This window comes from Marmota flaviventris, chromosome 18 (genome assembly GCF_047511675.1).
Source record: "Marmota flaviventris isolate mMarFla1 chromosome 18, mMarFla1.hap1, whole genome shotgun sequence".
NCBI classification, from domain to species: domain Eukaryota; kingdom Metazoa; phylum Chordata; class Mammalia; order Rodentia; family Sciuridae; genus Marmota; species Marmota flaviventris.
The window spans coordinates 17,296,828-17,311,509 of NC_092515.1; the positions used below are offsets into that span (position 1 = coordinate 17,296,828).

Here is a 14,682-nt window from a genome sequence, read left to right on the forward strand (position 1 = left end):
CACCTGTCTTCAGTTACTACCAAGTAGTCCATTGAAATTATGAATCCATCAAGTGGATTAATCCATGGAGGACGTTACAGCTCTCAGAATCCTATCTCTCACCTCTGAACATTGCTGCTTTGCCCAACACATGAGCATTTCAGTGGACCATTCCTAGATGCAAACTGTAACAACACATAAGAATAATAAAAACTACTCCAATTGAAATATTGAAATGAAAAGATTGAAAAAGAACAAAGAGAGGAAAAGATTGCAAAAAGTATCAGCGAACTGTGGGAGAACTTCCACCTGCCTAATACACATGTAATTGGAATCCCCAAAGGAGAAGGGAACACAGAAAGATATTAGGAGAAATATTGACTCAGAATATTCCAGATAAGATGCAAGTTACAACCCTTCCAAATCCAAGTATCCCAATGAATCCCATGCCCAAGAGAAACAGTTCACTACATATGGTGATCAAATTCTCAAAACCAGGGACAAGAAGAAAATCTTAAAAGCAGCCAGAGGGAAAAGGACGATTACAAGAGACAATGACAGCACATTTTTAATTGGAAGCAAGGCAAAGAAGAAAGCAGTGGAAGCCTGGTGGCATGGCGGCACACATCTATAATCCCAGTGGCTTGGGAGGCTAAGACGGGAGGATCACGAGTTCAAAGCCAGCCTAAGCAATGGCCAGATGCTAAGCAACTCAGTGAGATCCTGTATAAATAAAATATAAAAGAGGTGTGAGGATGTGGCTCACATGTATTGGTTGAGTGCCCCTGAGTTCAATCCCTGGTACCCCCCAACCCTCAAAAGAGAAAACAGTGGAGAAAACACATGTTGAAAGTACTAGAAGAACTAAAAAGTTGACAAAAATATCTTTCAAAAATGAGGGGAGAAAAAAAGAAAAGACAATTTCAGATATACAAACCCTAAAAGAATTCATTATCAGCAGACTTGCATTAAAAAAAAAAGTTTCAAAAATCTCTCCAAGTCGGAGGAAAAAGATGTCAGATTTGAATCTATAAAAGGGAATGAAGAGCACTGGAATGGGAATAAGTATATCCACATTTTAAATTATTAAAATATCTCTGAAAAGATTATTGGTCAGTTTAAAGCACAAAATTGTAGTATGATATATAATACACATAGATGAAAAATATGTGAAACAATAGCACAAAGGCTGGGAGTGGAAGAATGGAAATACATTCTCTAAGGTTCCTACACTGTTGGACAGGGAAATATGACAGATTTCTGAGAAACCTTGGTCTGATCCAGTTTTTTCCCTTTTTAGGTTTTCATTCTAGGGAATGACTGTAGCATGTATTGGGATTGCACCATCCTGAGAGAAGGAGGAACCAACCAGAAGAAGGTGTGTTTCTTTTAGCGGCCCCTTTGGAGCAGGGTGTTCTTCAGGGCTTTATCCCCTTGAGTCATGCGTCCCCTGTTATAAAAGCTGGAGTGAGAGGCTTTCTGGGCTTCCTCCTCGATGGTGTAATTGGGGCACACAGACAGGACTCCACTACCCAGGCCAGCTTTCCTGAGCCTTGGGGACTGTTTCACAATGACTCTTAGGCTTCTATTGTTCCTTGCTGCCTATCTGCAAGCAGTACGTCTACTTCATGTAACCCGTGTGTGGCAGTGTCTGAGTTTAACAGTGCACAGTGAACGTGCTTTCCAGCTCTGTATGAAGTGTCACAAAATTACTTGAAACACAACTGATAATTTCAAGAGTTAAAAATACTACAACAGCCACAAAAATGATGAAACAAAGATGTATAGTCAATAAGCCAACAGAGGAGGAAGGAAATGAAATAAAATAATATTCAATTGAAAGAGAGATTGAAAAAAAATGGAAAAAGAGAACTAAAGATACATGCACTGAATAGAAAACAGGAAAACAGCATATTTAAATTGGACCATATCACTGAATTACATAAGAGGTAATGGCCTAAACATCCTAATTAAAAGACAGAAGTATTCCGATGAGATTAAAAAGTATATGCTAATCATAACAAGCACGTGGAGTTTAAAAGCCAAAAGAAGGGGGCTAGGGTTGTGGCTCAGTGGTAGAGCACTCACCTCACAAGTGCAAGGCCCTGGGTTCGATCCTTGGCACCACATATAAATAAATAAAATAAAATTATTGTATCCAACTACAACTACAAAATAAATATTAAAAAAAGTCAAAAGAGGGGCCTGGTGTGATGGCCCATGCCCGTAATCTCAGCACTGTGGGAGGCTGAACCATGAGGATTGCAAGTTTGAGGCCCACTCTCAGTAATGTAGCGATGCTTGAAGTAACTTAGTGAGACCCTGGTGCCGCCCTGTCTCAAAATAAAAAATAAAAAGGACTGAGGATGTGGCTCAGTGGGTTCAATCCCTGGTACAAAAAAAAAAAAAAAAAGTAAAAATATAGAAAAAGATGAACTATTCCTTTCTTAGAGAATTGTCATATTATCAAGCAATCCTACTTCTAAGTGTGTGTATATATATATTTAAAAATAGGGTATATATATTTAAAAATAGGGTAATTCAGTTAGAGTTTTGTAGGGTGGGCTTTAATCCAATTAGTCTTGTGTCCTTATAAGATTTTAGGACACAGATAAAACAGAGGGATGACTGCAAGATGGTAGTCATCTGCAAGCCAAGGAGATGGACCTTAGAAGAAACCAAACCTGCTGATGCCTTGATCGTGGACTGCCTGTCTCCATAATGGTAAGAAGTTAAATTTCTGTATTTTAAGTTACCTAGTCTTAATGTTTTCTATTGGGAGCCCTAGCAAATGAACAGTGTTCCTGTTCCTGAATGATTTCTGGACACCACTCCAGTTGCTACAAAGCCCTCAGGGTGAACTGGAGCAGAAAATCACCATTCACACAGCAGGGAAATAAGACTCATCAGAAACAGTGACCCACAGTTTGCCCAGCCTTCTAGTTGGACAGCCCTGTGAGATGGGACTTCCTGCTACTAAGCTTGGGGAATTTCTTATTAACTTTTTTTTTTTTTTAGAAAGAGAGAGAGAGAGAGAGAGAATTTTAATATTTATTTTTTAGTTTTCGGCGGACACAACATCTTTGTATGTGGTGCTGAGGATCGAACCCGGGCCGCATGCACGCCAGGCAAGTGCGCTACCGCTTGAGCCACATCCCCAGCCCTCTTATTAACTTTTGATAATAAACACTTGATTAGCCTTTACAAATCCCAACAGACCTGCCAGCAGTCGTCACAAAAAGCCATTACAGGCCTCACTGACATTTAAGGATACCCTGAAGGTTCCCCATCACCCCACAGTGACCTCATGCAAGACTTTCCCTTTATGTTCACCAAGGCCAACTAATCTCCCTCTGTCCTGCTGATGTGCTTCACACTAAAACCCTGACTTGCTAAATCAAATATGATGTCTCCTTAACATTCTACAGGCAGCTGAAAGCATCCTCCCCAAACGCACATGAGAGAGAGCCTTCAGTGGTTCCCAGTGAGAACACATGTGCCCCATGACACAATCCAAGACAATCCCTAACACCTGCAGTGACTTCTTATTCCATCCACACTGCCATGTGTAAGATCTCCTTGGCATGGAAGAGGAGATTTTATAAATCTGCAATTACTTAGGGACTGGTTCCTGTGATCCTCTCCCTGACCACCCAGGATACCCTCAGTGATCCACTCTGACAACCCCAGCTGGTCCTATCTGGTCTGCATGTTGCTTAAAAAGGTCACTGACAACCCTTAGTGAGCCACTTTAACAGCCCACTTGCCCTGACGTAGCCAGTGTCTGCCAATGTGGCTTTGTCTGTCCTGACATGGCTCCTCTGTCTCAACCAGACCCCTTCACCCATTACAACTTCACCATTCTTCCATAATAACCCCAAATATTCTAGCATATCCCAAAACATCCTTCCTTGCCCTCCTCAGTGTGATGGAATCATCTCCTCACCCTCTTGTCAGAATGCCTGTCTGCTCTGCCCAAGCGTTATTTCTTCCCTCAAACTGTGCTTGTCCCAGTGTACTCTGAGCAACAGAGCCAATTATCTCTGTACCCCCTTTACCCAAGACACCCTGTCTCTCCCTCACCCCTGCACCATTCTTCCTGTCTAGTGATGGTGCACATCAGGGGATAGAACTCATCTCCCAGTGGAGCTTCTGCCCTCTTAACTCCTGGACCAGGTCTCCACCCAGCATCCATATTAGCTGGATACTGCTTGAGGCATTTGGCTTTTTGCTGCCAAGCCTTGGCTTTGTGGTTTTTTTTTTTTTTTTTTTAGTCATTGATGGGCCTTTATTTACTTATATGTGGTGCTGAGAATCAAACCCAGTGCCTCACACATGCTAGGCAAGTGCTCTACCACTGAGCCACAACCCTTGGCTTTGTTCTTGGTCTCCTCCATGAATATCCACAATCCAGGAGGAAGTGTACATACCAAATAGACAGAACTGAATCAAATTTAGGTACCCAATTGGTGTGTTGGAGAATCAGGTTGTCAGAATTGCTTGGTTGGTGTGTGGAGCAATCTCCCCACATTTCCTGGTGTCGGGCTGTTGTTTGAATAGTGAGCAAGAGTAGGAAGAAATCTTTTTTTCCTGATCTCAAATGATTTGTCTCTTCAAACACTGAGGAGCAGGTGTCTCATTCATCATCAATAGGTATTTACTGCTAGGTTTTCATGGTATAGATAGTTATGACGTGTCCCCCCAAACTCATGTGAAAGAGGCTGAGGTGAAAAGATCGGGTTATGAGAGCCTTAGCTAATCAGTGCGCTGATTAACTGGCTGGCAACTGCAGGCAGGTAGGGTATGTCTCCAGGAGATAGGTCTCTGGGGTCCCTGATGAACAAAGCCCTCTTGCCACACTTTCTTCTGCTACACTCTTTTATGTCACTATGGGCCCAGAGCAATAGATTTGGCCATTCACAGACTGAGACCTGTGAAACCATGAACCCCATATAAACATTTCCTCTTCTGTGTTGTTCTTGTTGGGTCTTTAGCTCACAGTGGCAAAAAAAAAAAAAAAAAAAAAAAAAAAAACAAACAAAAACAAAAACAAAAAACAAAAAACTGACTAAAACACAGTGTTTAGTTACATTATTGCATGTATTTGGTGGTTTGTTCTTGTGGTGAGAATGAGGTCACTTCTTTAGCAATGACATCAAGACTATAATGAAGAGTGGCACAATCAACAAAATAATGGCTGCAATGGACAAGTAGAAGGTTATTTCAGAGGTCTTGGCTGCCTTGCCATATTGTCTTTTTTGATTGTAGTTTGCTGTCTGAGTTTCAGGGGAGAGGAAACAGAAAAAGATAAGCATGAAAGGGTATATGAGGCTGTGGGACTGTCAGGACCCAGTGTGGGGTCTGAATCATAGCTCAGGTTCCCTGGATGCGATGGAGAACAGGGAAGAACCTGAGTCAGGGTCAGGGCCAAGAGGGAGAGGGAGGATGTGGTTTGGCATCATGGAGATTCCCACCTTGTATGAAAAGATCAAGGCTGGAATTCCTAGGGGCCAGAAGCAAATGATAGCCACGATTGATAAGATTAAGTAGTCATCGGGCTTCCTTCCGTCATGTCCTGCCATCCTTGAGATTATCGGTCATTTATTCAACCACCTGGTGGGCAGAGAGTGGGTTGGGTGAGTATGGCTTCCGGACTCTGCCATTCCTTCCCATTCCCTCACTTTTTACCCTAATGCATTTCTTCTTAGTTCCTATAAAATCTTCATTGTCTCCCTTTAAACTTCTCATTATTGACTTCCTGTAATTCCCATTATGTCCTCTCTAACCTCTCTCTATGCTTGTTTAAAAATCTTCATGTCCATTAGTACTCCCCACTTTCTGGTCCTATAATCTGTCTCTCTCTCTCTCTCTGTAACCTATTTTCCTATCACTTCCTCTAAGTTCTCTACAGTCATTTTGATGACTCCCACCATGGTTTTTCATTTGGCTCCTTCTACTGTCCCCCACCCCAAATCCCTGCCTCTGAGGAGTCTTACTCCCTCAAACTCAACTGATCTCTTACAGCATTTTTTTTTATCTATAATGCTGCCATTGTCCTGAAGGCAGCCTCATTTTCGCCCTGTAAAACAAACTGTAAATAATATCCACCCACTATCACTTTTAATCTGTAAAACCTTCATTATAAATTAATTACTCCCCTCTAAATCTCTCCTGCTATAAAATAATGCGCTCACTGATTCTTATATAATCTCCCCCACTTTTCCGGGTGAATCCTTCATTGATCCTGCTCTAACCCTTTCCTACTAACCCACCCAAATCTTTGTCTACTCTAAGACTTTCTTTGAATACTGTAAACTCTGACTCCTTTCCCCTTATTATCTATCTAGTCTATTCTCTGACCCCTTATAAATTGGTGTCCCGTGTCCCTCTAACAACTTCTTTCTACCCCCGACCAGCTTCCTGATCTTTTCAACTACTTCTCCATCTACTTTGAATAGTCTCTCTGTTCTAAATCTGTGCCCCCTCCAAATACTTTTCTATGCGCTTGTTAACAAAATCCTCTCCCCATCATTCCCCACACCCCTTCCCCTCCTCCCCCTCCTGCCTGCTCACCTTAAACATTACCATTAGGGCAGCTGGATCTGGCCTTACTTGGACTACACAGAAGCTCGCATAAGTCACCGGCAATTGCCATGGAGACCAGGCAGGCCCCACCTCCTATCCCGTTTTTCTACTTCTATTGGCTGGTTGCAGGTGCAATGATGCTCCAACCTATAAGTTGATTGGTACAGTGGTCTTGTGCACTCACGTGATTGGTCAATACAGGATTCTGCGCTTTCACTTTCAAAACGGACGTATAAATAGACTTCATCTTCTCAAACCTTAGCTAAATCTACTCACCAAAGAACCTCTTCCCTACTTGCTTCCTTAGCTGTGTAAGAGCCTCTTCTGGATGTTCAGAGATTCTGAGGTTTCCCAAACCTCAAAAGCCTGATCACCTGGCTGTCACTATCTACAACGGGTCCCAGCTTGGGAGCCCTGGCGGGGTTGGGCATGGGCCTCCTATACCCCAGAATTCTTTGTAGGAAGAATAAATAAATGACTTTTTGCCCCCCCCCCGCCCCGCCCCAATCCACGTTCTTTGTAGTGTCCATGGGGCCTGCGGATGCTCATGGTAAGATTCCTTCTCTGGCCTGGAGAATCAGGAGGTTCTGAAGGAACTGGGCCTGGCAAAGGCAGGCTGTTCACATATCTCGCTTAGGAGTGGAAAGGATGTGGCCAAACCCAGGCATCTGCCTGGCCCCAGACTCCTTACTCCTACTCCCATGGCCCAGGACTCTCACCAGGATCACAGGATCCAGGGCCACAGCTGCTGATGTCATGGGCCCAAAGGAAACATTCACTTTGGCCTTCCTGGAGGAAGGAGTGCAGTTGGGGCAGGTTGTACCTGGGAGAACAGGTGTCTGTGCCCCATACCCTCCTACTGCCAGCCTGGCTAGTCACAGGTTTTGCTGAGCCTGGGTCTTAGGGGCCACCTCTAAGATTAGGCCACCCTTATATCCTGGCAGGACTACTGCATGAGCCCCCTTCACTGGTCTCTCTGCTTCTCACCCCTGTAGTCTGTTCTCCACCCAGTGGTCAGAAATCATGTTTCATACAACCTGGGGAAGATGAAGTCACTGCTCAAAACCCTGCACGACAATGGGACCTTTCCCTGACATGTTCAGAATGACAACAGTGGAGAACAGGCAGTCTCTTTAGTGCTATAGGTGATTTAACTCACCTCATTATCATACCTACTCTAAAAGGTTGGTGTGAACATTAGCTGATTCAATCAATCTTAGAAATTGAGGTACAAAAAAGTTAAGTCCCTTGCCCAAGCTCACACAGTTATAAATGGCCAAGGCGGGGCATGAACTCCATCTACCAGTAAAACTCCTATGCCTCCAGGGCCCTCTGACTGCTTCTCCTACCTCACCTCTTCATTTGTCCCTCCTGTCTTCAAATACTGAGCTGTATTTGCCTCTTGGCAGCTCTTCCTGAAGGCCAAGATTGGAGCCTGGCTGTTCCCTCTCCATGAATATTTGTGCCCCAACCCAGGTTACCTCCTCAGAGCGGCCTGTCCTGAGCATCCTAGCTCAGGTAGCAAACACCTTTCCCTCGGTCACAGTCTTTTCTTCATTGAACTTATTTCTCCCCAAAATGACAGGATCTGTTTCCTAGTTTGCAGTCTGCCTTCTCTGCATCAAAGCATAAAGTCCAAGGGGTTAGGGGCTTGTCCTGTGTCTACTGTGTTCCCGTAGACATGGTGTTCTTGATGTACAGTTGGTACTATTCCTGGCACTGGAAATATAGGTATGTAAGATGACCAAACTCCCTGGTCTTATGAACCTTAAATCTATGGTTGGGTGTTCAGAACTCTGGAACCCAGTAAGGATCTGGGAAGAACACTGGGATCTCTAGGGAGAATGTATGGCCACCTGGTGAAAGCTGGTCTCTTGGGCAGATGAGGCCTACCTCTCTATGTTCTATACGTGTCTGAGCTGATTCTGCAGCTGCTATATTGGGTCTCGAAGTCCATGCTGCTGTCTTTGCTGGGCCCCAGTTTGGGCCATTAGGAGAGCTTGATGTTAGGTGTCCCATGTGCTCTGTAGCACCTGTTCCACAGCCACCCAGCATTATATTGCCCCTCTTCCTGGCCTCAGCTGTCATCCTGAGCCTCAGTTTCTTGCTCCATCAGCTCCATGCTCTGGTGTAACTCTTGGATCTCTGTCTGCAGGCAGGCTGCAATGTGGCTTCTGGCTCCAACTTCTGACAGCCCTCGTAGGATCAGGTGTAGGGTCAGATGCTCGCTCTGACTGTGGCTTAGCCTGGCCTGACTACCTTTTGAAAGGCACCAGGCTCCTCAACTGCCAGGGATGAGGAGTTTTCCTGTGCAGAAGTACTGGTATACTCTTTGGCTCCCTCTTTCCTCCTGAGCTTGTTTCACATCCTCCCAGCTTGTTGTCTGTCTGTGCTAGTGATACATTTCCATCTCAGTGGTGATCTCTTTCTAACTCCTACATTGAGGTGTCCTGAGGTCTCCTCAAAGCCTCCCCCTGGATGTCATTTAGGTTCCTTGCACCAATTGGATCCCACCCTAGCCTTTTCATCTCTCCAAATCTGTCCATTCCCCTTCTCCCCTCACTAGCTTTGATGGGGCATACCCCCAACTGTGCCATTACACCAGTTGATTTCTGGCTCCCCCTGGACTGATGGCCTAGGAATGCAGGGATTAGGGCTGTTTTGTAACCCTTTGACCCCAACATATCCAGCACCAAGCAGGGCCTAGAGCAAAAGATGTACAAGTTCTTTCTTGGGTGGAAGGGAATCTTATAGCATGGAATTTTCCCTTCTGGACTGTCCTGGTGGCCATACCTGAAGAAACCATGCCAGAGTTAGGATATGTGTGGGGCTTGCAGAGGGAAGGGCAGGAAGTGTAAGACTGTGGGACAAGACCAGATGGGACTGGAGAAGATAGGATGGGACAACATTGAGAAGCACTTACCACAATAAGTTTCCCTGGATCTTCTTGACACTGCTATAGTGGAGAAGTAGAGGAAGAGGAGTTACTGTGAGACTTGCCTGTGCCCTCTTCCTGGCACCCTCCCCTGATCCCACTTGCTCACCTCTGACTATGCACATGCTGCAAGATGTAGGCCCAGATATCAGCCCCCTTTCCCAGACACAGCCTGTGGGGACAGGGTGTAAGTTTATGTCTAGGGCACTACACAGATGAAGGAAGCTCATTCCTAGGGTGATGATGGTAGGGAGTGTTTGCTAAGGAGTTCTCACTTCTGGGAGAATGAAGGCCCCTCTTAGTCACAGAAAGGGTGAGTTTCTACAAAAAATGGGGGCATCCTCATTCCAAGTGGGGTGCCCATTTCTCCAGTTACTTCCAGAGGTTGGGGTGAGAGGTGGTTTGCACGGGGAAGTGCTCTCAGACAGGACCCTCACTCCTACAGATTCAGTCTCCAATGTGGTGGTTATTACTAAGGGGTGGGGTGGGAGTGTGGGGTCGCTGTCAGGGTTTGTCCCTCAAATCTGGGATGCTCTTCTTGAACTTAATACTGCCAAGGTGGGGAGGCCTCAGTGAGCTGTGGGGTTCTCGCTGTCAGGGACCCCTGGCCCCCCTGACTCACCTTTGCACCGTGGACTCCAGGCCCGGGACGTCTCTTGGCTTGCTCCGCAATGCAGTTCCCGCGCTTCCTGCACTAGCTTCACGAGGCACCCTTTCAAGTGTGGCGCCCTCCTCTGACATCACGAGTGCATCATTCACGTAGCCGATAGTGTGTTGATATGTGTGTTGACACACACACAAGGTACTGCTCAGCCTCAGGAGAGAAGGAATCTTGCCCACCTTACCCCATCGATGAATCCCAGGGCAGAATATGATATAAGCTAGTCATAAAAAAGACAAATATTGTGTATTTCCAATTTTACGGGGCACCAGGAGTAGTCAGAGTCCTAGAGATGGATTGCAGAATGTGCCTGTCTGGGCCTGGGGTGTGATGGGGAGCCGCTTCAGAAAACGCTCTAAGTGAGAATTCAAATCAATGAGAGCTTTATTTACCTGGCCAGGGACTGTCACCCACCTGTAGAGACTGAAGCTCTGAGGGAGAACAGCAATTTCCTGGCCTGTATCCTGGAAACTTAAAGCCGAAAAACTTAAAGCCAAAAAACACAACCACAGGGGCTTTCCTTAGCGTCACACAAGCAAGCCAGTCGTAGAAGCTAAGACAGCACTTAGCACAGCAACTCACAATTGCACCTTGGGTTTGAGCAGGTGTTAGATAACTGTATCCTGAGTTCAAGCAGGTGGTTAGTGGGGTCTAGAATCTACTTCAAAGTCTTGGGTCATCAAGACCACCATATCCTGGGTTGAGTACATTTTGTGGGGTACAAAGTATGGAAAACAATATAAGAAAACAGCTTTCATTTCAGTTTCTCAGAAACAGCTCTTGTAACAGTTTTTTTTTAATAGAAGGAAGCAAAGTCTTGGGCCTGTCTACGACAGTTCTTGCTTTATAATTGTCTTATGTCACTTATCAAAATCTTATATCAATAATCTGTATTTTTTTACTAATATCTATAATCCATAACTTACATTCTTATTGATTGTATTTATCAGTTCACACCACAACAAGGGATGGGGAAACAGGGACTAGTTCTTTAACAGGTATAGTGTTTCACTTTTAAAAAGATGAAAATGGATATGGGAACTGGTTGCATAACAATATTATGTATTTAACACTGTGCAGAAAATATGGCTTCTTCTAGTCTATAGAACCCATTTCTAATTCTGGAATTGTGTCCCCAGGCTTAAGACAGATTCTCTGGACCCAGTTATATTCTCCTCAAATCCGTAAGGTGAAGTGGTAAACTCCAGTACTTCAGATTATTGTCTGTATTGTAGGTAGGGCCTTTAAAGAGGTAATTCAGTCAGAGTAGAGTTTTTAGTATTTTCTTTAATCAATTTTACTTGTATCTTTATAAGAACATTAAGACATAAATGAAACAGAGGGATGACTGTGTGGGGACACAGCAAGATGGTAGCCATCTGCATACCAAGGCGATGGGCATTAGAAGAAAACAGACTTGCTGACACCTGGATCTTGGACTGCCAGACTCTATAATGGTAAGAAATTTAAGTTCTGTGTTTTAAGCTACTTAGTCTGTGATGTTTTGTGATGTGAGCTCCTGCAAAATGAACAGTGCACCTGTTCCTGAATGATTTCTGGACACCTATCCAGCTGCTGCAGAGCCCTCAGGGCGAACTGGGGAGCAGAAAATCACCATCCACACAGCAGGGAAATAAGACACATCAGAAACAGTGACCCAGACCCGCAGTTTCCTGCTTCAACAGTGCTTGGACGGAACCCGTTGCTCGACCCTCACCCCGGCCGGCTGCTCAGAGCCAGCAGCCCTTTGCCACCTCTTCATAGCTCCCTTGGATGGCCCCAGGCCTCCGCCATCGCTCCAGCACCGGGCCTCTCCTCAGCCATCCCCCATGACTATCATGTTCCCCTCGCAGGTGCGCCAGCACTACCACCACGACTCGAAGGCCGCCATCAACCACCAGCTCAACCTGGAGCTCTAGGCCTCCTATGTCTACCTGTCCATGTCTTACTACCGTGACCGTGATGATGTGGCTTTGAAGAACTTTGCCAAATATTTTCTGCACCAATCTCATGAGGAGAGGGAACATGCCGAGAAACTGATGAAGCTGCAGAACCAACGAGGAGGCCGACTCCTCCTTCAGGAAATCAAGAAACCAGACCGCGGTGACTGGGGGAGTGGGCTCAGTGCCATGGAGTGTGCTTTGCACTTGGAGAAAAGTGTGAACCAGTCACTTCTGGAACTGCACATACTGGCCACTGACAAAAATGACCCCCACTTGTGTGACTTCATTGAGACTCTTTACCTGAACGAGCAGGTGAAATCCATCAGAGAACTGGGTGACCATGAAACCAACTTGCACAAGATGAGAGCCCCAGAATCTGGCGTGGCAGAGTATCTCTTTGATAAGCACACCCTGGGAGACAGTGATAACCAGAGCTAAACCTTAAGCTGACTTACCCATAGCCATGGAAGTGACTTCCCTGGTCACCAAGGCAGTGCATGCATGTTGGGGTTACCTTTACCTTTTCTATAAGTTGTACCCAAACATCCACTTATGTTCTTTAATTTGTACCATTCCTTCAAATAAAGAAATTTGGTACCCCCCCTCCCCCCAAAAAACAGTGACCCACAACTTGCCCACCCTTCTAGTTGGACAGCCCTGTGAGAAGGGACTTCCTGCTACTAAGCTTGGGGAATTTCTTATTAACTTTTGATAATAAACACTTGATTAGCCTTTACAAATCCCAATAGACCTGCCAGCAATTGTCACAAAGAGCCATTTCATGCCTCTCTGTCTTTCAAGGACACCCTGAACCCATCACCTCACAGTGACCTCATGCAAACTTTCCCTTTATGACAATATGTCCACCAAGGCCAGCTAACTCCCTCTGTCTGGCCAACACTTTTCACACTAACACCCCTGCAGATGAAATCATCAAACACACATGAAAGACATGTGTGCCCCAAGACACAACCCCAGACCCATTCATAAGATCTCCTTGGCATGGACAAACATTTATAAATCTGCAATTACTTAGGTTCCTGTGATCCTCCCCCTGACAACCCAGTATACCCTCAGTGATCCACTCTGACAACCCCAGCTGGTCCTATCTGGTCTGCATGTTGCTTAAAAAGGTCCCTGACAACCCTTAGTGAGCCACTTTAACAGCCCACCTGCCCTGATGTAGCCAGTGTTTGCTGATGTGGTTTTGTCTGTCCTGACATGGCTCCTCTGTCTCAATCTGACCCCTTCACCCAATCTGTGAGCAGTATGTCTACTTCATGTAACCCGTGTGTGGCATTGTCTGTCTCACCAGGCACAGGCAAGAGTTTAACCAGTGCACAGTTCACCCATTACAACTTTACCATTCTTCCATATTAACCCCAATGTTCTGGACATTCCCCATCACATCCTTCCTTGCCCTCCTCAGTGTGATGGAATCATCTCCTCACCGTCTTGTCAGAATGCCTGTCTGCTCTGGTCAAGTGTTATTTCTTCCCTTGAACTGTGCTTGTCCCAGTGTACTCTGAGCAACAGAGCCAATTATCTCTGTACCCCCTTTACGCATGACACCCTGTCTCTCCATTAGGCTCTCACCTCTGTCCCTTTCTTCCTGTCTAGTTATGTACAACAGGGGATAAAACTCATCTCCCAGGGAGCTCCTGTCCTCCCAACTCCTGTAACAAGTCTCTACCCATCATCCTTATTGGTTGGACACTACTGGAGTGTGTGACTCTTTGCTGCAAGGCCTTAGCTTTTTTCTTGGTCTCCCACAAGAATATCCAGAATCCAGGAAGAACTGTGGGTTCCAGGTAGAAAGTGTCAGACTTAAGTCAAAATAGGATACCCAATTGGTGCCTGCTCAAGAATCTGGTGTCAAAATTTGCTGGTTGATATGTGGAGCAAACTCCCCACATATCTGAGTGAGACTGTTTGAGTAGTGAGCAGGAGTAGGAAGGACACTTTTTTTCCTGATTGCAAATCAGTTGCCCCTCCAGACACTGAGGAGCAAGTGTCCTATTCAGCCCAAGTAGATATATACAGCCAAGGTGTTATAGTTTAGATATGAGGTGTCCATCCAGAAAGCTCATGTTAGACACTGCAAGAATGTTTAGATGTGAAATGATGGGGTTATGAGAGCCTTAAACTAATCTGTGTGCCACTCCACTTGAATGGATTAACTAGGTGGTAACTGTAGACAGGCAGATTTCTGGGGTCCCTCGGGGACAGAGCCTCTCTTTGCCATGTCCTTAATGCCATGTCCTGAGCTGCTTTCTGCGATCCCACTCTTCCACTGTGGTGTTCTCTCTCCTCTTGGGTCCAAGCGGTAGGATCTGCTTTCTATGGACTGAGACCTCTAAAACTGTGAACCCCAAATAAACTTTTCTTTCTCTATATTGTTTTTGTCAATTCTTTTGGTCACAATGATGAAAAAACTGGCTAAAACACAAGGTTAAGTTGCACTGTTGTATGTATTTGCTGACTTGCTTATGAGGAGAGAAGGCGTTCACTTCATAAATGATAGGAGTAATAACGCGTGTAGTGGGACCAGGCCGAAAATAATGCCAGCGATGGCCCAG

General features: G+C 45.3%; 1 pseudogene; it reads left to right on the top strand.

The window, feature by feature from the left end:
• Positions 1 to 11,599: 11,599 nt before the first annotated feature.
• LOC114097418 (ferritin heavy chain-like) lies at positions 11,600 to 12,556 on the top strand (annotated as a pseudogene).
• Positions 12,557 to 14,682: the final 2,126 nt, after the last annotated feature.